Raw genomic sequence first — 26,536 nt, forward strand, 5'->3', positions numbered from 1 at the left:
CATTCTATATTTGAATGAGTCACGATGAATGACAGTCATCTTAACTTTTTGAAAATCGTGAGTCATGATTTTAACTTTTTGAAAATCGTATTTTGATGGATGGCTGAATGTATGAATGATTAGAAACGAATGAGAGGACCACAAAGAGGACTAGAGGGGCACAGATGAGAAACTGTGTTTACTTCACAGTTCGCCGGCGGCTATTCCTGGATAAGCGCATCCTTGCTGGTTAGGTTTCTTCTAGACTCAAAAAACCCTAACAACAGATTTCTTTTTCCCTCCTGAAATTATAAAGATCCACAGATGTTCTCATAATATAGGAAGACCATTTTTTTCTGACATTTGTTTAAAAATTTAATGGCAAATTAGAATTTTATAATGTTGAATATTTATATGGTTTGGTTGGGAAAAAAAAATGAACGGAAACATTTTCTGTCGAATGGAAAGTATCTGCTGCACCTAAGCAGATACATTGGCTGTTTACTAATGAGATTAATTACAATGATGACAGTATTTATAACATTACTACTACCAAGAGTTAGTATTTATTTTGTGCTTACTAGGTGTCTGGTACTTCATATGCGTAGCCCTTCGAGGTAGGTAACATGATTAGTCCTGTTTTACAATTGAGAAAAACTGAAGTTCTTCCCCAAGGTCATACTGTTGGAAAGCCACAATGGGCTGGATGTGAATTCAGACAGTCAAACTGGCTGTACATGGACTTCTCAATCAAACATAGGAATATAAAGTTATTCCCCCACAGCCTCTTGCTACCCACAGATACATCTGTTCGATATGCTAGCTGAGAAATATGTGACACAGTGAACATTTGGGGGAAAAAAAATCACTCCCACTATATACTGCACAGAGGCTTAGCACCAAAAGTGCAGTAGAAATGTTGGTCTAGAAATACAGCCTTTCTTCAGAATAAAGAATGTGAGAATATTGGAAATTCATTATCGCAGATGATTAACTTGTTGCCTTTTAAATGCGGAATGAAGGCAGAACTCTAGACGTCAGTTTGATTAAAGTGCAGAAGAAGTTTGATCAATAGTATTTCCCTGAGTAGGAAATTCTCTTTTAAATTTTAATTGTTGTAATTTAGGAAATATAATGGTGGTAGATATTTTCCTTAAATCTTTTACTGTTATATAGGCCTGATTTACCTATATATGAAATCAGAATGGAACAGAGGTGGACTGGGACCGGCCTGCATGGGGCTCCTCAGAGACAGCTGTGCACATTCCTTCCCAACTCCAAGTTCAGCGACATCATGTTGGTATCATGAATCAGCCATGGTAGGAATATTCACACCATGAAACTGACAAACATCACAAATAGGTTTTTTCCCTGAAGAGCCAGTTGTTAAACGTTGACCAGCCCACCGCTTCCAGTAGGGCAGAGTTTACGGGGCAACCTATCCCGAAGTCCTGAACTTACACACATCCCTGAATTTACAAATGGCTAAGGAGGTCCCATACGCTCTTCAGAAGCTTCCTGAGTTCCTATCTTGCTTTTGGCTCTGAGCTATGGCTCTGGTGCGGACACTGAGCTATGTGCTTTACAGAACTACGTTAAGGCCCAGGTAGCCACCAGCATGACTGTGGTGGGGAACAGGAAAACCAGAGAGACAGAGACATGTTCTCATAATGTGCCACCCAGATAGGGTTGCCAGATAAAATACAGGATGCCCAGTTAAATGTGAATTTCAGATAAATAACACATAATTTTTTAGCATAAGTATGTCCCATGTAATATCTCCTACAATATTTAAATGGTGTCCTGTATTTTTACTGGCTAAATCTGACAAACCTACACACCCAGAACATAATCTTCTGCTGAAAAACATTTATTTTTCATCTCACAATACAGGAATATTGCAAAGTGGTTATGTGTGCATGCTTTGAAGCAGACAGCTGAAGTGTACGTCCTTCCTCTGTCACTCACTAACTAGTTGTGTGATCCAAAACAAGTTATCTAACCCTCTTGATTCCAGTGTTCTCATCTGTAAAATGGGGACAATTAGTCCCTATCTCATTTGATTATCATGAGGATTGAATGAGATAACAGATGCACAGGAGTTAAATGAGTTATTACAAGTCAATCTGCCTGGTATGAGAAAAACATTCAATCAGTGTTATCCTACTGTAGTTCTAAAACACACCTAGCTTGGTGTCTGGCACATAGCGAGTGCTGAAAAAATTAGCACTCTTACTACTGTCAGCCCATAAAAGTCTTCTAAGCCATATGACAAGCAAATTTTAGTAACCACATCACATACTATAGTGATAATACTAACATTAGCCACATAATTTAGCACTGTTAAGGATGAATGGCTTTTGTGAAGGGGCCTGGGGACCTAATCATCATTCACAACATTGTTTTTAAGGGGAAAGTCACTGGGGTCCAAATAAATAAACATAACCTTTCTCCAAGTTGGGGATGATTTTATAGTGACATGTTAGCCAGATAAAACCTTTTTCTATACCCTAAACCAAAAGACGTAAATATAACTGGATTGACTATGTCTTTCTCAAAAGCATATAGAGTCTATCCTGCTTAAATTATTTCCTTTATATAATTTTGAATAATTGCAAAAGAACCTCATACTTTCAATGAAAACCAAGTTTCTTCTCCACCATCTGAGACCACTAGCATCACGACTTATAAGCCTGGAATTTTCCCTAATGCCCTTTTCCCTTTCCTCCTGTTACATAAGATATATAAATATTCTTCCGTAATATTTCCAGGTCTATGCCTTTCAGTTTGTTTCCCAACTGGGATCAAGCAGTTTCCTGAGATCAGACTTGGCACATTTTCTTTTTGTTTGATATTGGTTATGCTTTCAAGGAGAACATGATTTTTTGAACAGAGAAGGATTTTCAGAACAGCCTCTTCTAACATCACAAAATAACCCACAATGACATTTCTGGGTGAGAAATTTCTAGATATCTAGATTTAAGGAACTATTCCTCTTCTATCACCTTTACCTTTCTTTGTTCTTTACACGAATTCTAAAATATTAGAAATAAACAAAGTCAGCATCCTTGGCGTGATTTCCAGAAACCAGGAAGGCTTCTATCACCATCAGAGCATCATTCTTTTAAAGTCAGAGTCTGATTTTAGTATATGTGCTGCCGAAGTGAGCACCAAAGTTCCATTTAAAATGTAACTACTACTTAAAGAGTAAATTTTTTTACATATTATCAGTAGAGCAGTGACCTCTGAGACTCCGTCTCTCTCTGAGATCTATGATCTCAGAAAGAAGCCCGAGCTTCACCCCATGTGGAGGTTTATGTTGACCACAAGCTGCAATCCTCCCCAAATTCTCTGCAAACCAAGTTGCAGGAGAAAATGTTAGGTCATACTGGCTCCTCTTTGGGGGAATATATAAAGGACACTATCCGGTATTTCCCACCCTAACTGCCACTTAGTAGGGTTCTGTGTGGAATGGTTTAATAACACAGAACTTCCCTCCCTACTGTTCTCACAAAGTCGGTGGTCAGATAAAATGGGAAAAAGAAACACCAAGAAACTTCACCGTAAGAAATGACTAATGTGTTAGGATGGTATATGCAAAGTGGTCCTCAATCACACAAAGCACCCAAATTTCTATCACTTAGTGTGAGTCAGGATTGTGCTAAACGCTGGAGATACAGAAGTTAACTAGACAGACAAGGTCTCTGCTTTCATGGAGCTTTCCTATAGTGGGAGAAACAATACTACACAGCTAAATAAGAAAAACAACACAATCAACAAAGAAATGGTCAGTGCTATGGAGAAAAATATAGCAGAATGGGGAACCAAAATGGATGGGAAATGGATGGCAGGTGGTTGGTTGGTTACCCAATGGCCATTCCCAACTCCTTCCTTGCCTTCCTCTCTCCAGAGGCTGAAAAGGAAAGATAATCACTTTGGGCCCCCAAAGATGCCCACGCCCCAATCCTGGAACCTGTGAATATGTTACATTATATAGTAAAAGGGACTCGGCATATACAATTAAGGTTATGGAACTTAAAATGGGAAGATTATCCTGGATTATCCAGGGGGACCCAAACTAATGAGCCCTTACAAAGAGAGAACTTTCTCGGCTAGTAACAGAGAGATGCGGCAGAAGCCAGAGAGATTCCAAGCGTGAGAAGGAATCAACGTGCTGTTCTGGCTCTGAGATGCCGGGGCCCACATGCAAGAACCAGGGAGAGGCCTCTGGGAGTTACTGGTGGCCCCCAACTGAGAGCCATCAAAGAAATGTGACCTTGGTCCTAAAGCACGAGGCACTGGATTCTGCCAACCACCGAAATGAGCGTGGAAGGGGAATCGTCCCTGGAGCCTCTAAAAAGGAGCATGGTCCTGCCAACACCTTGAAGCCTTGTGAGACTCTAAGCAGAGAAACTGGCCAAGCCCACGCAGACTCCTGACCCGCAGAACTGTGATGTAATAAATGGCCATTATTGTAAGCCACTAAGTTTGTGTTAATTTGTGACAGCAGCAATAGAAACTAATTCAATATAGCATTTGTTATATAACTGAGTGTGAAAACTGAAACTCATACCAGCCATTCTATCACTTTCCACTACCCCACCATCACCTAGAATATTAGAAACCCCCAAAAGCTTAAGGAATGTAGCACTTTCTACTTCACCTTAAATGTTAGACTGGAGACTAAGAAACCTAAGTTATGATTATGATTATAAGCACTGAACAGCAAGTCAAGAGGCCCAGGTCTTATTTTTACATCGGTGTAAGGACCTTAAGTAAATTAATCTCCCTGAATCTCTATTTCCATATCTACAACATGAATGAGTTGGTCTAGATGATTTCTAGGATCATTTTTGCTCTATGAACTACAACTGATAGGTAGACATTGTGACGAGCAACACACTTTCATTTAACTTACAATCCACCACTTTCACCTGGCGGAGAGTGCATCCTGAAAGTGCATTGTGATGGGAGGACAGGGAAGCTCTTTAGGGCTGCTGGGGCCCAGTTCTTGAGCCTCTGCTGTCCAAGATTGGTAGTCTGGGTCTCCAAAGGAGAGATGAATTGTACAGAGGGGCCAGCCAAGCCCTCCTCACTAATTATCCTGGATGTGCCAATAATCTCTTACTGAAGATTCCTTGCAAGAAGCGGTCTGGTCTAAGAAGACCTGCCACCTGTGTTTGCTTCCCATCCCATGTAACACCAAACTTCTCAGCAGGAAGAAACACTTGCTAGAACCCCCGACTGTCCTCGACCAACTTTCCACACCTCTCCTCCTCGTAAGGGATCTTCCAAATTTTGAAGAAAACAATTTGGCCCCAGAATTTGCACCTTGCCGAATTCAATTTAATTTATTACAACAAACATTTTTTGAATAGTAGCCGTGTGCTCACTGAGTCCAAGTTTGGGAGGGAAATGTTCAGTTTTATGTCCAATCTCTGATTTCAGTATCAACATCTTTAGTTGTATGACTGAAATAGGAAAGGGGGGGGAGGCAAAGAGCAGACTCATTACACTCAAAGCAAAGAGCTGTACAGTAGATATGATTTATAGCTATTTGAAAAGAAGGTGAAGGATTTGTTAAGAACCGAGTGTAAGCACCGAACAGGAAGTTACTAAGAACTTCTGTTTTTCAGAAGCATTTACATTCTGTCTCACATCAAGTTTACATCAACACTCTGGGGAAATTTTGATCTGCACCACTGTCTTCAATCAGGGTTTTCCAAGAAAGCAACCTTCAAATTCATGGAGCAGAAGTTAGATTTGAATTTGCAGTAACATGTATTTTTCATGGACAAATTATGCAACTATATATGTGGTCAGATGTGACTGAAAATATGGCTGAACATGTATCTGCATATGTTTCACATGGTTAATATATTTTTTAGTGCCATATATTTTTAGACATTTTATAAGTTAAAATGCTACTGCTATCACTTCTCAGTGCTTCTTATTTTAATCCTCTCTGCATATCAGCAATGATTGACCAAAATCACCAACACCAGCAATTTTCAACCTCTTCTTCAGAGGCAGATGTGACAAATGTGTCCATACATGTGATACACTCCTACGGACACATCCAGAATTACATGTAACACCAGGAGCTCAGCCTACAATCTTCAACCTAGAAATCATGTTGAAAAGAAAATAATTATGTAGATATCCTTACATTTACTCTAATAAGTTTTTAAAAAAATGAATCACCAGCAAACTTTGGTATTTTATCAGCTAGAAATTATTTGCAACAGACATTTTTTGTTTGGGACATATTTTGACACTTTGGTTGATAAGCACTGCCCTGCTATACCATAAGTGTACACCTGAAATCTGAATTCTTGAAGGCTAAGGGTGCCTGACACATAGAACCAGGAAAAGGTAATAAGAGAAAGAAACATGGCTATTCTCCACACTGGGCAACGGTGGGATATGACAAACCTGTTACAAAAGTCTAGCATTTCCCTGGAAATAATTAATTTCCTACCTATGCTCTTTAAAGCCACTGACATCCCAGGGAGTCTTCATAGCCTGCCTCCAAATTCAAAGGTGTATTCCCTTCTTTAGATGTAGAAGAAAATAACTCTGAACACATTTAAAATGTGAAGAGGCTACGTTATCTCAACCATAATGCATGGTTGACAGCACGGGCTCTTAGACTAGTGGTTCAGAGGTCATCTTGCCTCCCAGGGGACATTTGGCAATATCAGGAGACATTCTTGGTTGTCACAACTCAGGGAGGAAAGTGTTGACGTCTGGTAGGTAGAGGCCAGGGATGCTGCTAAACATTCCACAATGAAGAGGACAGCTTCCCCCCGATCCCCAACAGAGAATTATCCGATCCAAGAGGCCAACAGTGCTGAGATTGAGAAACCCTGCTCTCAAGCCAACCTGCCTGGGTTTCAAATCACCTGTTACCTATGTAAGTTACTAAACATCTATGTGCTTATCGTCTTTACCAGTAAAATTAGGATAAAAAGTGTCCACCTTCTTGATTTGTTGTGAGAATAAAATAAATGACACAGACAGGAGCTAAGAACAATGTCTGGAAAAAAGCGAGTGTTTAACAAATGTTTACTTTCATTACCATTAGATGCATCGAAAAAGACTGAGAAGAAAAACACCAAAATTTTAAAATAAGTTGTTTCTAGGTGGCCAGACCATGACTGATTTTTATTTTCATTACACTTTTATATTTCTTTATATTTTCCAAATTTTCTAGAACTGTATTTGTATTACCCTAATATCCAAAAACACTTTTTTTAAAAGAATGTAGAGGAAAGAACTTTATTTTGTGACATAGTGGAAAGAGCACAGAATCAGAAAGATCTGGATTCAGATCCTGGCTTTATTTGTTGTGTGTGACTTTGGGCAGATTAGTTACTCTGAGCTTCAGTTTCCTGATCAGAAACTGGGGCTAATAATGCATATCAGAGAGCTTCCATCAGGATTAAACATGACAGACATCCAGTGTCTTGGAAATATGCTGAATGACAGGCTCCAAGAGATGGGTGCTTTCAAAGTTTGGCCCAGGAAAAGTGACTCTATAAACAGGGAAATATAGTCATGATGGTAACTCCCCTCTTGCTTTTTAAACTGTCCTCTTGGGAGAAGCCACCTCCCATCTCAACCCACTGTTTGCCTGGGTTCAGAGGAGAAATTGCATCCACACTTTGGTCCTTCTCTCTATTCTTTCCACCTCCCCACATATATGGCCTAGGAAAGGACCTGATAATTCAGCAGGCAGGGCTTACTAGCAGCGGGAAGTTACTAAGAGTGAAAAGCAGGACCCAGGCATCACTTTCACATGCCCACTGAGGGACAAGTCCATTGTCCTTCTTGTTTCTTCTTTCATCCCTAGCCTCCAAGCTGAAAGCACTCTTGGCAAGCCCTCTCCTCCAGAGGAACCGCTCCACTTTCTCTCTATTCTACTTCTCCTGTTCAGCTGGTAGAGAGGACTGCCCCCTTTCAGTTTTGAGAAGGATGAGTAGGAAGCCCAGAGAGGCTTCCAGATCTAAGCCTCTTGTGTGCACTAGCCTGGCTCATCTGAGAAGGCCGGCAAGCATGCGGTGGGCAGGCAGCACTGGCCTGGCTGTACCTTGCTTCCAGCAGGGCTGTTTCTTTTCCACCCCTCATTCACTCCAGGTCACACTAAAGACCAGGAGGATGAGTAGACAGGATTCAAGGACCCAAACCGTAACCACAAACCCCACTCTTAATGCTCCTTAATGACTTAATCAGATGGAAAAAGAATAGAATAGCTTATATTTGTGTATATTATCAGGAGGGGTGACTATTTTAAGCCAGGTTAGACTGCTAACTTAAATTCAAATCCTAAGCAACCTTTCAAGATGCTCTGAGACAATCTTTCGTACTCAGGTCCTAATTGCCACAGTGTAGAAAAGGCAGTCTGGCTCAACCCACTCTGACTCTGAAGATCCCATGGTTTTCCAGGGAGGAGTCTTGTAGTCCTACCGGGTGGGCTCTTGGTGAAGTGTTCTAGTGACCGGGAGGCACAGCTGATTAGGGCAGGATTGCCTGGGGCAGGAACTGACCTTCTCATGACATTCACTCTCAACCCAAGCTGAATTATTTCAACACGGGGAGACGGTGCCAGGCAAAACATCAGAGGAAAATGAGACTATTTGGGGTGCTCCCATGTACATGTAAGTAAAAATATCAGGAGAACTTCATTCTAAATATAAATAAAATGTCAGGGGGATTGGTAATAACCAGGAAGTAATTTATGGATCCTTCTGGAACTCTAGTCTGCTATTGCTCCAGGGTCTGTCTGACTAGCATATGTACATTTCAGACATAATATTGACTGTTGCCAAGTTCTCTCCTACTACACTTTTACTCCTCAATATCCTCCCCATAAAAGCATGCAAAACAAAATAGGCATGGGCCCCCAGAATGCTGTCAGTCTTGAGTCTTCCCATTCTTCATTCACAAGGGTACATTGAGATGATATCATAAACGGGCTGGGTGCTAAGTGCTAGAAATCCAGAGATGGAAGGAGATGGTCCCTTCTGTCCAGAAGCTGACTTCGGATGTCTATAGTAGCTAGCGTTAAGTGTACTTGTTCCAGGGAAATGCTGATTTCAGCAGGGATCAAATCTAAGAACTAAAGTTCAATAAAGTTTAAGGTGTCAAGGGGACTCCTTCCTCTCCAAGTATTCTTCAATTGAAACCGTGAAGGAAACACTTTATATAGTGAGGAATTTCACAAATTTTGGATTCCTACCCCCTTTTCTTCCTCTTTGTATCTCTGACCTAGTAACTTCTCTAAGTTTTCCCACAGCATATAAGAATGAGATCAGTCATCTTTTCTTGTCAAGGGCCAAAAGGGAAACTACACAGACCAAAAGGAGGTAACCCTTATATTTCAGATATTTCCAGAAGTTAAAAAATATTCCTCTTTTCCCCTTAAAAACCTAAATTAATTTGCAAAAAGAGAGAAATCTATTCCCTATTTTAAAGTATGATAATATTATTTTAAAGCAATAAATCCAGTCAGTTTGATAACATAGTTTGTGTTTATAATTTCAGAAGTTTTTAATCTATTTATTTTATTTTGAAAACCAGGTAAGTACTGTTAATATGCTTAGGCTGGTCTTATTACTAGGTCCTGAGGATGGAAGAATGTTTCTAGGTTTGATTAAAAAAAAAAAATGAACCATGATGTAATTTTAGATTTCTTTTTTTCCTTTAGACATCATTTGGTCACCATTGCAATACAGTGTTTTACCACCAGATATCTATACAGCACAAGGGGAAGAGAAGAACAGGTAATTACTTACTGGGTTATTTGGGGGTACAGAATGTGACTACTGGGATAATTCAAGATTACTATAGATTTCACTGGGGGTCTGTTTTAGCCAGGAAAGCTGATTCAATGTTCTAGTAGCATCAGCTGAACAAAACTTGTAGCCAAATCAACTGTTGACATCATTTGAAATAAAAGGAGCAGGGAAGCAGCATAGTTAAGTGGTTAAGATCATGGACTCTAGGGTCAAGTTTCTTGGGTCCAAACCCTGTTTCTCCTATTTGCTAGCTGTGTGACCTTGGGAAAATTCCCTAACTTCTCTGTGCCTTAGTTTCTTCGTCTCCAAAATGTGGGTACTAATAATAACTCCCCCAGAGGGTTATATAAGGATTAAATAACTGATTGTGCTTAGAATGATGCTTTACACATAACAAGAACTTTACAAGTATTGGTTAAATAAAGACAAAATAAAATGTAAATCTGCTAGCTCGTCTCTTTGTGCTGGATAGAAATAGTCAAAGATATCAAGATTTGAGTGCATGGCAGATTCTCTTAGCCTGTAACTTTGGAAGATTCCTTTGAGAACTTCCTGGAAGCCTTCTTGGTAGCTGTTCTGAAAGATATGGAATTTGGTGACAGTCTACTGTCCCTAAGAGAGCTGGAAACAATCACAAGCACTCCTGGTTATCAGGAACATCAGAAGGAAGACGATCACACAGCACAAAGAAACAGCATGCCAGCCCACTCAGGCTCCCTAAGCCACTGCCAATAACCTCGGGGAACATGGGCACAGAATAAGCAGCTGAAAAAGGATGAAACAGGATTTTATTGCAGTGACAATGAAATCTGGCTGGTGTCAGTAATATTATCTTTTTCCCTCTTTCCAGGATTCAATGAAAAAAATGCTTTTCAGCAATGAGTGCTTTGTTTTATTAATTATCACCATATACAACTCCCATCTCGTTTTTCTTCAACAGGCAGTGACTGTGGTGAATTGTTCATTTTACAGAACTACCTAGGCATCTTTTCTGGACCTGTGACAAATCTAAAGCCCCGAACCAGCGTCTAAGCCGGGACAAAATCTCGAAATTGTCTGGAAAACAGAAGGTATTATGTCCTCTGAGCCAAATTTCAGCCACAAAACCGCGGGATCTCTAGCACATACCTTCATCCGGACTTTATTTCAGAGACGGTCTCCTTGGGTCTTCTTGGTCAGGAACAGCCCTTGCAGAGGAGTTTGGAGAATGCCATAAACCACCAGGGAAGCTTGGGAACACATCCATATCTGTCCTCTGCCTTCCCCTTGGCTCAGAGCCTGCTTCCTGGTAGGAAGACAAGATGACGCTGTGCAGGGTTGACTGTTAAACCATCTTCCCACCCCCAGCCCCACTCTCTTGGTGCCCCTCCCTTCTCCTTTCCAGGGCTCTGGAATGTGTCACATGGGAAATGGATCATGTGGCTCCAGGGGAGAATGTGGCCGGCTTCTCTCTCCCTTCCCCCACTTTTCCTTTCAGGAGCATAGCAGCAGAAATCTCCGACCTGATTGGCTCAGACCAAAAATCTCCACATGAAAAGGGGAAGATTCAACCATCCAAACCTCCAGGCTTCTCCGCTTTCTTTTTTGTTTTATTTTTCATCTGAACATTTTTCCTGGGCATTCAGAATTGCTTGGAAGGGAAGGAAAGAATGCTTTCTCCCCAGGCCGTCTCTTTCTTTCTTATCATCAGTACCCTAACATGGCAAGGTGTTCCCTAACCTCCCTCCAGAGCCCCCTTGGCACATCTGAGACAATCAAGTGTTCAGCACCACGGACAGCATTACACCCCCTTCAGAGCTCCTTAAAGCCATTTGTCTATTTCACTCTCAGGTAAATAAAAATATTCAAAAAATATTTCCCCTGAGGTCTTGTGTCTAAATATACATCAGGCTATATATATGTAAAGCTCCAACCTCCCCTACTATCAACTTACTGTAACCTTATAAACACAAATATAATTTTTACATATCATTAAACCTAAAAAGACTATCCCATGTCTACCTCCCCGGCCCCATCCCACCACCCATCCCCACCCTTTAAACATACTCCATGTTTTTTTGGGGAGTGGGGAAATTCTCATTACACAGTTTACCATATGCCCATATATCTACGCTCACAGGCACAATGACAGACAAACGTGAGTGTGCACGTCCAGATGTCTTTAGTCCCATCCCTAGGCCTCAGGCAGGGCTGAGTTCTCCAACTCAGAGAGGGAGCCCGGCAGGAGCAGTTTTGTGCAGGGTCTTTCCTGCTTCACTGACGTCCCGGTTGCCATGGTAACTGTTGAAGGGGATGATTTCGTTCAGAACCAGTCACCATGGGACCCTACTGACTAAAGAAAGGAAGAGGGAACAGGACTGAATTGCAGAGGAGGACTTTCAATTAGCATTTGCAGAGCCAAATTTACCTAATGGGCCCTTTCTTTACGGAATTGTTGTTGACCCTAAATCTTGAAAGGCTTCTAGGAATTAGTATGGACTCTGCAATGGTAACTCCCCCCATCCTCCACTGTTTCTTTCCTTAAAAATCTATTTAGGTGCAACTAAATGAAAATGCCAGCTTCACAGAACGACTGTGGCATGCCACCACAGAGCACAGGGAAGAACACAGGAAACGTATTTCTTCTCAGGCTGAGGCTTCTGACTTTTATGAGGCCATTTATCTAAGTCGAACAGTCTTAATTTTAGGGAGATACTTTAGAACCAACCACACCTGAACCAGGAACAATTTGTGAATGCTTTACAATTGTATAGCAGAAAAGATAAATATGGTTTAACGTGCCTTGCTGGATTATTTTGAATAAAAATAAATTTCGATAATAAGGTCAATCCCTTGGATAGCATTTGGACTATCCCAAGTCAGGAACTTAAGCTAGCTATGCACTTGTCTCATTAGGCATGCATATAGCTGATTGTTTCTAACTCAGAATCCTAAGCATGGCAATTCTGAATATTTATTTTGAGGGACAGAAATGCTGACTTTCAATGTGCAATAATGCAAACTCTATAAGAAAAGAGGTAGCATACAGGAGCTGGAGTATAATTTCAGGAAACTGAAGCGCCTTCCTGGTCCAACATCCACAGCTTAAGACATGTTTACATCTTTTATTTTAGGATAAGAATCAGGTTAATTCTAGTTTTTCTATGTAAGACTCACAGAGAAATTCAACTGTTAGTTCTAATATTTGCCACTTTCAGAAAATTCATTTATCAGGAAAGCTGGATATGTGTTTGAAGAAAGTTTTAGAGAGCCAGCCAGATGGTTATTTATCACCTCTCTTCTTTTAGTGAATGATAACAGCAACAACAAAACCGGCTAATATTTATCATGCACCAGGTATTCAGTACATGATGTCATGTAATCCTATCAAACCATGAAACAGGTACTATTATTAACATTCCTGTTTTACAGACGAGGAAACTTACAGAAGATACGTAACGTGCCCAAAACCACACCACTAGTTAGTGTGGGAGCTAGGATTGAGGAGTATTTAATATGACTCCAGAGCAGGCATATTATATGATACGAATCTGTATCATGGAGAATGGACTCGATCAAAATAACTTGTCAATTTAATGTGACTGATGTGATTCATTACTATGGGCCTCTGACAGAAGAAATCAAAAAGATTTCTTTGGGCTTCCCTGGTGGCGCAGTGGTTGAGAGTCCGCCTGCCAATGCAGGGGACACGGGTTCGTGCCCCGGTCCGGGAAGATCCCACATGCCGTGGAGCGGCTGGGCCCGTGAGCCATGGCCGCTGAGCCTGTGCGTCCGGAGCCTGTGCTCCGCAACGGGAGAGGCCACAACAGTGAGAGGCCCGCGTACGGCAAAAAAAACAAAAAAACAAAAAGATTTCTTTAAATCATTTGAGATGCAAAAAAAAAAAAAAGGCCAAATTATTCATTCTTTTTAGGATGATTGTATGTGTACATCACAGCTTAGTGATAAAATAATAAAAACGATTTTATAAGGAATCATAATCTGAAATAATTAAGGATGGCTATAAAACATGTTATGTAATATACTTATTCTGTTAAAAATATTAAATTTATAATCACCAAACTTATTCCCAGCCATTGGGAAGAAAATAGCTGTCTTCTATTCAAACCCATAAAAATCCCATAATACTGTGTAGCTAGGGTAATATTTTGAAAATAATTTATGTGATTCTTCTCCCCTCTGCCTGCCTGGGGAATCGATTTGCCTTGGGGATAGGGAATGTGGCACTGTTCAGAAATTATAAAAGTAATGGAAAGAAAGAAGGAAATAATATTCAGCTTCTGAAATTCACAATAGGAGTGTACAGCAAGACAACAGGCTTGAAATCCAAGCTACCGTTTTGAAAGCCATTCTCAAAATTCCTTTATTTGTCATCAACCAAATATGGAAGACTTTGCTCAGACTGTTTGGTACCATAGAGCAGGCCTTCACACTGGGGCAGGCAAAAACTTTCCAAGGGGTTCCAGAGCCTGCAGGCAGTTCTATCGGAATTTCTAGATTCTCAACTTCCACAAGCTGACTTTCCTGAGAACTGGTGCAGTCAAGATGCCATGCTCGTTCTTGGTTCCCATCTAGTAGTTTTTCTTCCCTTTTACCATAGATTGGTGAACCCCTCACCCACCTCTACCTCAAATCCTACAATGGTGAACTGCCTGGATTTTAAAAAGCCCTGGGAAACAAGCAAAGAAACAACTGGAAATATTGAGGATGCTATCGAGATATTAGTGAACTCAATAATTGAGTTAACGCATCTTTTTAAGAAACAAGAGCTTTCCAATTGCTTTAAACAAAACTGAAAGCAAACCACTACCCAATTGTCCACTGAGAGAGTCATTACAACAGTTCTCTTAAAAGAAAGCTCTTTTTACAAAAGAATGACAGCTAATAAAGGCAGAATATAATAGTTAGAACACCATTTCTACAGGCCGCAGTGAAATAACTGATTCAGGCAAGGACCACAGCAGGTATTCAAACTATGAGATGAAAAGTTGTTGGGAACAGGTTGTTTGTACGTTATTTACAAACTGCAAGGGGACATGTGTACTTTTTCAAGGGTGAGACTGGCAGGGGCTCACCATCTTAACCAAGTGACCAAATTTAGCATCACTAACCTAACAGTGGGACAACCTGAAATTAGTGCCTAACATAAAGCAAGGTGACCTACCCGACATTACTAATGGAATATTCTTTCTAAAAGCATTTAACCTGAATATAATCAAACCTCTAGACAGAGTGCCCAGTTTGGGGCGGGGGGAAAGGCAGGGGTTGGAGAAACAGATTAAAGACATCATGAGAAAATAATTGACCAAAATGAGAAAACAAAATATTCTACAAGAGAACTAGTCTGGACTTATCAAAAAGTCAATGTTGTGAAATAAGAAGGGTGAGCTATTATTAAAGAGACTAAAGAAAACCAATTGCAAAGCATGTAATTTGATGAGATGCTGACTGGGGAGGGAGGGAGAATTGGTATAAAAAAGCTCTAAAATATTTTGTAGAAATTAGGGAAATTTGTCTTGTGAACTGGATATTAGATGGTGTCATGGAATTATTATTTCTATTAGGTGTGAGAAACGAATTGTGGTTAATAAGTGGATTTCCTTATTCTTAGGAGATGCTGAAGTATTAAGGATAAAGGGTCGAGACGAATGCAAGTTACCCACAAATGGTTCAACAACAACAAAAAATATGTACGCACATAATCAGAAAGGGAAAGTAAATACGGCAAAACATTAACTGGCGAAATCTGGGTGAAGAGTGTATGGGTGTTTACTGTACTTACTTTCAATTTGTTGTCTGAATGAAAATAAAAAAGTAATAAATTCTGCTCTGTGGTGAAAAAGGACATGCCACATGGAAAGTAAGAGTCTCTCCCTCGGGCTTCCCTGGTGGCGCAGTGGTTGAGAGTCCGCCTGCTGATGCAGGGGACACGGGTTCGTGCCCCAGTCCGGGAAGATCCCACATGCCGAGGAGCGGCTGGGCCCCTGAGCCATGGCCGCTGAGCCTGCGCATCCGGAGCCTGTGCTCCGCAACGGAAGAGGCCACAACAGTGAGAGGCCCGCGTACCGCAAAAAAAAAAAAAAAAAGAGTCTCTCCCTCTAGGTCTCAGGTTCAGAGAGAAATAGAAGAGAATAAAGCAGCCAGTCACTGGGCCTGACCTCTTTCTAGACCAAAGGCGGATATGAGTGCATTCATTTTCTCTTGTAGTTGTTTCAAATTACCACAAACAGTAGCTTAAAACAACACAAATCTATTATCTTACAGTACTACAGGTCAGAAATCTAACATGGGTCTTACTGGGCTAAGATTATGGTGACAGCAGGGCTGTGTTCTTTTCTGAAGGCTACACAGGGAGAATCTGTTTCCTTGCCACCCACATTCCTTGGCTCATAGCCCCCTAACTCCTAACTTCAAAACCAACAACCTTGTATCTCTCTAACCATTATTCCACAGTCACATCTCCCTTTGTCTGACCTCAGACTGGAAAGTCACTTGATTGGGCCCGCCCAGATAATCCAGGATAATCTCTCCTCTCAAGGCCCTTAACTTAGTCACATCTACAAAGTCCCATTTGCCCTGTAAGGTAACACAGTCACAGGTTCCAGGTGTTAGGGTGAATATCTTCAGGGGTCCTTACTCTGCGTACCACAGTAAGTTACCTCCATGCTGAGAGGGGCACCCAGGGCAAGAGCTCTCTGCCTTTGCTCCCCTCTGGGGACTACTGCCTAGGCCCCTCATACCTCATCCTCTGCACTCTGCATGGCCGTTCGGGCCAATGGCAAGTTTCTCACAGTGTACGTAGGCATACAGAGCAGTCAACTGTCCCAAGTGTTTCCGGTTCCCTTGAAGCATGGATGTTCAACTAACAGCCAGGGGGCCTGCCGTGGTCAGGTGAGGTGACTCCACAGCCGGGGCCAAGGGGAAAAGAGTCCCCAAGGGGAGGAGGCCGATTCTCCCTGTGGAGATTTGCCTGAAGCCAAAAATTCCATGAATTCACCAGCTGCAGGCTTCAGCATCGCAGGCCAGCAGGTTCCCCAGCGCTCAGGCCAGCGAGGGGCATCATGCCGGAACCCTGCCAGTGCACACTCTAGGTCCAGAATGAAGTCGGGGATACCCCCCTCTCAGCAATTCCACAAGGATGTGTATGTTACCCCTCCCCACCCTCCATTCAAATGGATGTTATCTTCAGAGAGGATGACAGGACCTCCTTGGGAGGCATTATGAAAGAGAAAACATTTTTACCCAAAGGAGACTTATACTATTTAAAGAAAACACTTAAGAAATGAAATTGAACTATACCTGTGACTGAATTGGACACTTTGCCTGGTTTTTTTTCTCTCTAACCTAACAGTTGTGATGGTTTTAAAATATGTCCACAAATTTTTGATATGCCTCCCTTCAAATGGTGACATCTAATACTACTTCCCTTGAACATGGGCCAGACTCATAACCTGCTTCCAGTGAAGAGAATGTGGCAGGAGTGATTCTCTGTCATGTCCGAGGCGAGATTATCATAAGGACAGTTTCTGCCTGGCTCTCTGCCTCTTGGATTGCTCAGCCCCCATGTCGTAGGGACACTAAAGCTGTCTTGTGAAGAGGCCCATGCAGGGGAAACTGAGGCCTCTCACCAACCAGCACCAACTAGCAACAGGGCAGTGAGCCACCTGGCAACAGATCCTCCGGCCCTATCAAGCGACTGCAGTCCAGACATCTTGACCTCTACTTTGTGAGGCCCCAGGCCAGAACGGCCCAGCTAAGCTGCTCCCAAATTCGCGAACCACAGAAATTAGGAGATAATGTTTATTATTAAGTTCCTAAGTTTGGGGGGATTTTGTTATGCAGGTAACTTATAGATAACTTATACACAGGTGAAAACTATAGAAAACAATGACGAGAACTACCTTTTCTTGGCATATTCAAGCTGCAGTGAGTTACATGTGTCCATGCTGCATATGTGTGTTCCTCTTGTGGAAAGCATGTGGTTTTATTAGGCCAAGAACAGGAGGAAGGGGAGAGCGCAACTAGCCACATTAGAGTGCTGTCTAAGGGGAAAAAAGAAAGCCACTGAGGTGGAGGTGGATTTATTATAAAGACTCAGAAGAAGTGCAGGGAACTGAAGAACAGGAAGTGGCAGTTAGACCACAGATGGGACTGAAGGAAGGGACAGAAAGCTGTCAGAGCCAAGAGACACTGACTCCATCTCTTTCTCTAAGGCTACGGGACCGATTGTCCCCTATTTTCTCTCTCTTAATTAGCTGCATTCACCTGCTTCTCTTTTGCAATCAGCTGGTTCTGATTACTGGCCCCCAGATGGTGACCTCGGCTCTGAAAGTTACATGACCTTACAAGTTCAATGCTCCTATTTAAATGGCCCAGTCTCAATTAAAAATAGAACTACCATATGATCTAGCAATCCAACCTCTGGGTATATACCTAAAGGAAATAAAATCACTGTCTTGAAGAGATATCTGCATTCCCATGTTCATCGAAGCATCATTCACAATAGCCAAGATATGGAAACAATCTAAGTGTCTGTCGACAGATGAATGAATAAAGACAATGTGATATACAAATACACTTCACACGCACGCACACACATAATGGAGTATTATTCAGCCTTAAAAAAGAAGGAAATCCTGCCATTTGTGACAGGGTGGATGAACCCGGAGGACATTATATTAAGTGAAATAAGCCAGACACAGAGAGACAGATACTGCATGGTCTCACTTATATGTGGAATCTAAAAAAGTTGAATTCACAGTAACAGTGAGTAGAATGGTGGTTACCAGGGCTGGGGGATTGCGGGAAATGGGGAGATACTGGTGAAAGGGTACAAACTTTCAATGATAAGATAAATAAGTTTTGGAGACCTAATATACATACAGCATGGTGACTATAGTTAATAATAATTGTATACTCAAAATTTACTGAGAGATTTCAAGTGTTCTCACCACACATACAAAAATGGTAACTATGTGAGATGGGGTGTTAGCTTGATTGTGGTCATTTCACAATGTGTATGTATATCAAAACATCATATACTTTAAATATACACAATTTTTGTCAATCATATTTCAGTAAAGCTGGGGAGAAAACATATGACCCAGGCTCTCAATGTTCTGATCTAAATTCTTAGGAGGCAGAGTCTGTTTGACTCAGCTTAAGTCGGATACAGAGCGGATCCAACCAGCTGTAGGCACTGGGATGGAGCAGAGTTCCTGTGCTACCCCTCAACACTCTCTAACAAATTTGGCAAATTTTATAAAGGGGAAGGACAAGGAGAGGGAGGAAGTGACTGACAGAGGAAATGACTGGCATCTTAGTGTGTGTGTGTATGTGTTTTTAAAATTCCATGACCTCTCTCCACTGGTGAGCCTGCCAACAGGCACAACACCTTTGGCCTCCATGTCACCTCCGTTTGAATCACCCACCTGAATACGCATACCCTTCACACTGCCTGGGTTTTCCCACATGGACACCATGCTGTGTCACCCTCCCACAGGTTAGACCTGAGGCAGTTTCCTCTGCCGTGTCCACCTGAGGAACACCTATTCCCATCTCAAACCCTGTTGCCTTTCATCTTCTCTGAGGTTCTAGGTCCCTCTTAGCCCCACCCCCTCCAAAATAAGTTACTCACACCTTCTTTCTTACTATAGTACTTCTTTAATTTTCACATATATTACTTCTTTTATTGTATACATTATATTGCATTGTGTTCATAGATTCCTATAGGGAGAAATGTCATTTAATTCATCTTTAGACCTCTAGGATCTCAAAAACAAAGTAGGTTCTCAACAACAGTGTTCCAGAACACTGAACAAGCATGATTTCAGGGACTAACTTAAAGCAACTTAATTTTTATTTCCCACTGTCCCAGTGAAAACACTCTGTAGTGCCTGGTACTCCCATCCCTGAATGAAAACCTGAGCTGCCCCATTCCTTTTTATGGTCACTTTTAGGTAAGAAAAGTTAGTAATTAAAATTTCCAGTCCAGTATCATAGTCGAAATTTGCCCCTTGACTTACAGTTAAGGCTTTCCCCTTCCCACCAGATTGCAGCCGCTGTACCCGGGAAAGCTGACGTTCAGGCAAAGAGTGGAGCCACGTCCCTCTCTCCCTGGTTTGCCTGTCTACCAGCACTCCAACAACTCCACTCAAATATCCTCTGCAGCAGCCTTTCCCAGTCTTCCTCGTGACTCCTTTATGCCCCTGATATGGGTGAGAGTTTAAAAGCAGGCTAATCAGTTCTCAGCCTCCTACATCTTGCAGAGTCCTACAGAGCAGTCTGTCTCCGGTATTTCTTGTCACAGGGTCTCGGAAAGCACTCCTGTTCTGACATACTTTTATAACCGCTTAACTAAACTGTCAGCACTTGGGATTTTTCTACCTCTAACTTTCAATAGGTCTCCCTCCTCACCCCAAGTCTCCTATCCTTCTACCCCATTCCACTCCTCACTTCTGCATCCACCCACTTCCATAACCTCTAGTTATTGACCCCTGCAGAGTCTCTGAATCCTGTCTTCTTACCTAGGCAACAATGTCTGGCCATTTCACCAACGCTCTTGCTAGGGATTAAACTCATGTGCTTCTCAAGAAAAGGGACCCAGTGAAAGACAGATTACCCCCTCCCCTTTTGGCAGAAGATACTCCTGGCCATTACTGCCACGTTTGGGTCTTGGCATCAGTGACTGAAGTAGTATGGTGGTTTCAACTTCTAAATTACTTGTTATCTCTAGAAACCAGAGTCGTCCTAAAAGAAAGTACCTTGTCTCTTAGAACCTCACATCCTTGACCCAGACACGCCGTCCCTCCTATTCTAACTGATTCTCTACTCACTGAAAGTCTGCAAAACAGACTTGATCCTCACCTTTCTCACCTGTTAGTACTGACAGGACCACTTGTGTAGTCAGAGCAGCCACATCAACCCTATGAGGCTCTGGGAAGAGGCTTCCTCATCAATGGCCTTTCCGCTGGAGAACACCCACGTACATACATGTCAGCGATGACTCGATGTCCCTCCCCAACCAGTGGAGCAACTGTAAAAGGTCCCCGCACCCCACTACTGCAGTCCGCCATGCTCATGGCCCAAGATCCACAACGCGGTAAAGCAATAAAGACATCACCGTCTGTCACCGCTGTTAAATTAGCACCACGCTCTAACCAACTGAGCTAACCAGCCAGAATTGTGTCACCTGTGCTAATCAAAGGCCCAACTTAGGAGGCCAAAGTCCTCCATCTCTGCAGTAAATCCTGTGTATTCCTGGGGCCTGTATTAATGACCTCATCACTGACCTTTCCCAAATCACGATGCTTACCACCTTCTTATCATAGTGCCCTCTCTCCTGAATAGAGCTCACTATGCCCTACTCATCGGCCCATCTCAAGCTCTAGCCCTTATACTTCTAGAAAATTTTCAAATATATAACTATTCAGACAAGTGGTCTTAAACCACAGGCCTAACTTCTTTTCTCCTCCTGCTTAAGGCAGTGGTTCTCAACGTTAGCAGCAAAATGAAGAGCTTTAAAAAATACTGATGCCCAGTTTCCACTCCCAGAGATTCTGATTGAATTGGTCTAGGGTGAAGCCTGGGCATTAGGACTTTCTAAAGCTCCCCAGCTGAGTCTACTGTGGAGGCAAGGTGAAGAATCTGTCTTAAGGCTCTCTGAATACGGATGCATCCATGCTACACAGAACATCCACATTTTGGTGAGGAGATGGCACGCGTAAATGTGGTGGGAGGCTCAAGGCAGAAACTATTTGTTGATCATACACTACATATCAAGTTCTACGCTAGCAACTCATGCAGTCTTTTCAACTGTACCTCATTTCCTCTTTACAGTCATCCTATGAGGTAGGCACTATTGTCCTTATTTGACATACAGGGAAACCGAGGCCCAGAGAGGGCACACAGAGTGACTGGTATGCTCAAGTGTCAAACCCTTTCTGTGACACCATCCTGAAGAGGTCACGCCTCTTACAGCTGGATGACCCTGTAACGGAACGCCGCAGGGCGCAGCCCTTAGCCCTCCGCCGTTGCTGCCCACCATCACCCCGCACCCCGTTACCAGGCAACGGTTACCTGGAGATCATTAACGCCGGGGGTTGGAGCCTCAGCGAGAGGTCTTGCTCAGCCATTGGTCGGCACCACGGACGGCCCCATTCAGCCATTGGTCGGCGCTGCCGTGGGCCCCGCCCCCAAGCGAGCAACTGTCAAGGAGCCACCGTTTGAGGGGCGTTTTTGAGCCCACGGTCGGCGGAGCGGTGGTCGTCCACTTGGAGAGTGAGGTAAGAGGCCGATCCCAGCCTTCTCCCCGGGGCCCGCCAGCTCCCCCGGCCTCGGGCTGGCAGACGAGCTGGGGGGCCCAGGGAGCAGGCTGCGGGTGTGCCCTGCAGGGCTCCAGAGCCTCGCCAGGACCGCCCACGGGCCGGGCCCAGGCCCTGAGGCTGCGGTGACCCTCTCCCCCATCCCCGCCTCTGCGAGCGAATGGCAGCGGCAGGCTGCGTGGGACACAGTCCGGGGAACCTGGCCCCCACTGTCTACGCGGCTGAGGAGCCTGAGGGCCAGCTGGGCCCTGCGCGCCTGGCTGCCTCAGCGATGCCAGCTGGGCAGGGTCTGGGGACCTGGCCCGGAGGGAGCCACCGTCTGAGATCCGCCTCTTCAGCCTGGGCACTGGTGGGAGGGGCCAGACTGGGTGCTGGACTGACGCTCCGAGGTTAGGGTGACCGCCCCTCTTCTCTCCACCAGGCCTGGGCCTCGGAGGGCGAAAGTCGTGCCTTGGGACCTTCCCCTTTTCTTGTCAGAACAGAGAGTAACATTTGTTTTGGTGGAGATTTACAGGAACATCGTGACCTGACCATGACCTGACCTCAAGGACAAAGGCTCTGACACCAAGAAGTGTGCACCAACTAGCCACGCCCCTCCCTCGCCTTTCCTATAAAAGGGCTTTGCTGATTGCTTTCAGGGAGTTCGGGGTTTTTTAAGGCGTGAGCCACCCATCTCCTTGCATGGCCCTGCAATAAACCTTTCTGTGTTCCAGACTCCAGCATTTTGGTATTGTGTGGCCTCACTGTGCGTCGGGCACACAGGATTTGCGTTTCGGTAACAATCCCACTCCCCCCAAAAACAGGCGCCAGCGCAGAAACCCTAGTCTATTGCATCCATGGATATATTTTTTTTTCCTGGAACATTTTCCCATGAACTCCACACATACAGCCCAGTTACTAGGCTATACTTTAGGCTGCCAAAATGAGGCGAAGTGCTCCAGGCAGAACTTCTTGATAGGGGACTACTAGGTCTGGGCCTTTATTAAAGTACTTCCACTCTATTGACCGATACCTGGATCCTTCTCCCTCACTGCTAACTTAAACCCTGCGGCTTTCTATACTGAGTTTTTCTTACAGATGAAGCTATATTGCTTACCTACAAGCCATTCCTTTGCTGGTCTACTAAAACCATGTATTCCACCGTTCCTCTGCCTTGTACTACACAGACAGTACACAGAGCATCAAAATATACTGGCTAAGCTGCATACGACTGCTGCTAACATCAAGATGGGGCTCTCGGGGCTTCCCTGGTGGCGCAGTGGTTGAGAGTCCCCCTGCCGATGCAGGGGACACGGGTTCGTGCCCCGGTCCGGGAGGATCCCATGTGCCGCGGAGCGGCTGGGCCCGTGAGCCATGGCCGCTGAGCCTGCGCGTCCGGAGGCTGTGCTCCGCAACGGGAGAGGCCACAACAGTGAGAGGCCCGCGTACCGAAAAAAAAAAAAAAAAAAAGATGGGGCTCTCATACCTAGTGACCTGGGAGGCTAGCGGCGACGAGTCGGTACTTTCGTTGCGCGCCAGTGTCTTGGTAGCTCAATTCCACCACTTCATTCCATGCAATCCACATTGCATTCCGCCTGAGGTATGCTTCGAGGGGCCAAGGGACCCGCTGGGAGAGGACACTGTGGGTGGTACCTTTCAGGCGCTGCAGGGCAAACTCCAGTGCTTGCGCAGGTGTCCCACATACCCTGAGAGAGAAAGAGGTCAGATGGGTCAGTTCTCTCAAAACACTTGCAGAATTCTTGACTCCCGTTACCTTAACTGTCCTTCCTCATCCCAACCTCAGCCCCTGCTCACGACTCTGGCTTTCAGAATCCTCCTTGTCCCACTCACTTAGGGACTCCCCTATTTCCACCTCACCCACGAGGAACTAAATGTGGAGCATTTCTGCCTTTCTGTTTACAAACACGCACAGGGTCGCACTATTTGAAGGAAGACGTGCTCTACTGCCCAGAGTTCTGTTTTCCTAGCTTCCCCTCTCCACTGTGCTGCATGGCTACTGCCTTCATGCACCGCTTCAATTTTCCCACCTTCTCCCTCCCACTGCACTACCTTATTTACATTCACATCTTCTCTTGGTCTCCAGAAAAAAAAAATACAAAGAAAACACAAGGTTTTCTTTCTTGGCCCCTCAGATTTGTTCCTCTATGTCGCTCCCAGGGTTATCTTTCCAAACACAGAAAGCTCACCACTCTGGTTTAAAGCCTGGACGGCTCTCCCACGCCCACGCCTTTACTACTCGATTCGCTGAAACCTCCTCACAGAGTTCACGGCCGAAACAGAGCAACGGAAAGGAGTGACGACCGTATAAGCATGTGGAGTTGTGACTGCAAAATCTCGAAGAATGTAGTGTTGTGTGCTCGAATCCATCGCGTCCACGTGAATTAACCTCCGACCTTTCTCGTGGGTCAAATTTGGTTGACTATTACCAGCCAAAACGTTTCTAAATGTTTTCGCGCTAAAAATGATCAGTCAAGCGCATGAGCAAACGCCCGGAGGGTGAGGGGGCGTCCGCTGTTCGCGCAGGCAGATATCGCGATGTTTGGGCCAGTCCGGGGAGTAGTGGTTTTGGGGGTGCTTTGAGGCCTATTTACGCCCCCCCCTCTCCTCCAGCCCCGATGGATTAATGCTGTCGTCAAATAAAAAAAATCAAGACTCCGCGGCGAGAACAAACGAGGCTAGAGGTAGGCGACACGCCAGCGGCAGGTCTCCGGGGCCGAGGAAGAGCTTTTCTCTACGAGACCCCGAAGGCCGCACAAGTTCTTCAGAAACAGAAGCCAGAACTCTGTAAAAAATGGAAAAAAGCCAACCAGTTTATTACCTTAGAATGCGGTGTGGGGATTTTTGTTGTTGTTTTTCCACTTTTCACTGTAGGAAAAATCCCATTGGCTGACAACACACCAAGTTTCCCCCTTCTGCTGCTACTGCGCCTGCGCGGGGCTTTGTTTACTACCTCGGGCGGCCGCTGGGTACCCACTTCAGAGTCCGGAGTCTAAGGTCTTGGTGTGTAGTTCATGATGAAAGTCGCGTTTTCAGCCGGGAACACGGGTGGGAGGTTAATAACAGGACAGGTTAAGTGTAAACCTGAAACCAGTGAAAATACAAGCCGTAATGAAAACACGAGCCGTAATGAAAACCAATCTTGATCACTTAGAAATCGTTGCCTTTTCAGATGTGTCGTGGAACAGCTTCATTATGAACGTAATGAAGGTGATAGCACCACTCTAACCATAACTAAGAAGTGGTAAGCAGCAACAGTACTAAACCCAAAAGCGAAGGTCGTATTTAGGTACCTGTTAAAAATATGGACTCCTGTAATGGAAAAGATGCAAATAACACTAACCCTAAGCCCATCTTGCTCAAATTTCGAGCAATACCTACATCATTAAGAATGACTATTGGAAAAAAAAAAAAGACTCTCGAAGCAGAGTCAAAAAGGGAGCCATGCAAATTTTGAAACTAAAAACAGAGATGACTCTAGAAGCAATAGCCAGAAAAAGCACAAACCAACAAGCAAATTTTCGAAAATCGTTTCAAGTTCCCTTCAGAATCAGTTTCAGGTGGCTTAGAAGGCTATGATACTTACAAAATGAGAAGATCTGGTGAAACTTTGTGTTATAGATATGACTGGATCTGTTTGAAAACAAAGAAAACGCAGGCAAGCTGATTTTTTAAAACTATCCTTATGGAAGAATTTCCAGTGATGCGTTTTAATGTGCTCAAAACAGCCTTAAGTAACTGGTAGATTCAGCTAAACCTAGATGTTTATCTTAGAGTTGGATAATAGCATAGATATTAACAATTTGGAAATTTTGTTGGACTCTGTTAGGTTTTAAATGATGGATTTGAAGACTTTAATTTGTAATAGAAGAAACTTTCTACAAAAGGAAGGTGAAATTTTTAGGTAGCATGAAATTAAGTAGAGGAAAAGTATGGACATGTGTGCAGATGGGGCCAGATTTTGAAGGCTCTGGACACCTCCAGCATGGTTCACAGAGCCTTCACCTTAAAAAATCAGCCTCTGGGTTTTTCTTATTATGTTCGATATGATAGTAAAATTTAGTAAATGTAGCAATTTGGATACTTACCCTTTAAGGCAACAATTTGTACCAAAGTTACAAGGAACTTTAAAATCCTGCTCCGTTATCTAGAGGTACACTCATTTGGTTGAAGTAAGGTGATAGCCAGTTTTCTAAGCCAGGACTGAATTGACATTTTCTTCCTGAAGGAAAAGAAACGTAGATAAGCTGAATTGATTCTTTGTTCGCCTATTAAGGTGATTAAGACTGACTCATAAACACTGCTTACTTTGTCAAGGCAATCAACAACTGTAAAAGAAACTGAATGCTTTTATTGCACATGATGAGATGGTTCTAATGGAAATAGAGAATGGGAATTGGATGAAGAGTTGATATAGAACTATGAATCCTTTGAGAC

At 43.5% G+C, this 26,536-nt stretch overlaps 1 protein-coding gene across 1 annotated transcript in view; it reads right to left on the reverse strand.

Annotated features, from left to right (window-relative positions):
* Positions 1-24,542, reverse strand: part of GPR19 (G protein-coupled receptor 19) — a 30,680-nt gene extending 6,138 nt beyond the window's left edge. Inside the window, exons 1-3 of the mRNA XM_082850878.1 lie at positions 24,289-24,542; positions 23,568-23,787; positions 10,908-11,064 (exon numbers count right to left, since the gene is read on the reverse strand). The gene's annotated coding sequence lies outside the window, so the exon portion shown is untranslated. The remainder of the gene's footprint in view (positions 1-10,907; positions 11,065-23,567; positions 23,788-24,288) is intronic.
* Positions 24,543-26,536: the final 1,994 nt, after the last annotated feature.

The sequence above is a fragment of the Leucopleurus acutus genome (assembly GCF_964270905.1).
Source record: "Leucopleurus acutus genome assembly, chromosome: 11".
Lineage (NCBI taxonomy): Eukaryota > Metazoa > Chordata > Mammalia > Artiodactyla > Delphinidae > Leucopleurus > Leucopleurus acutus.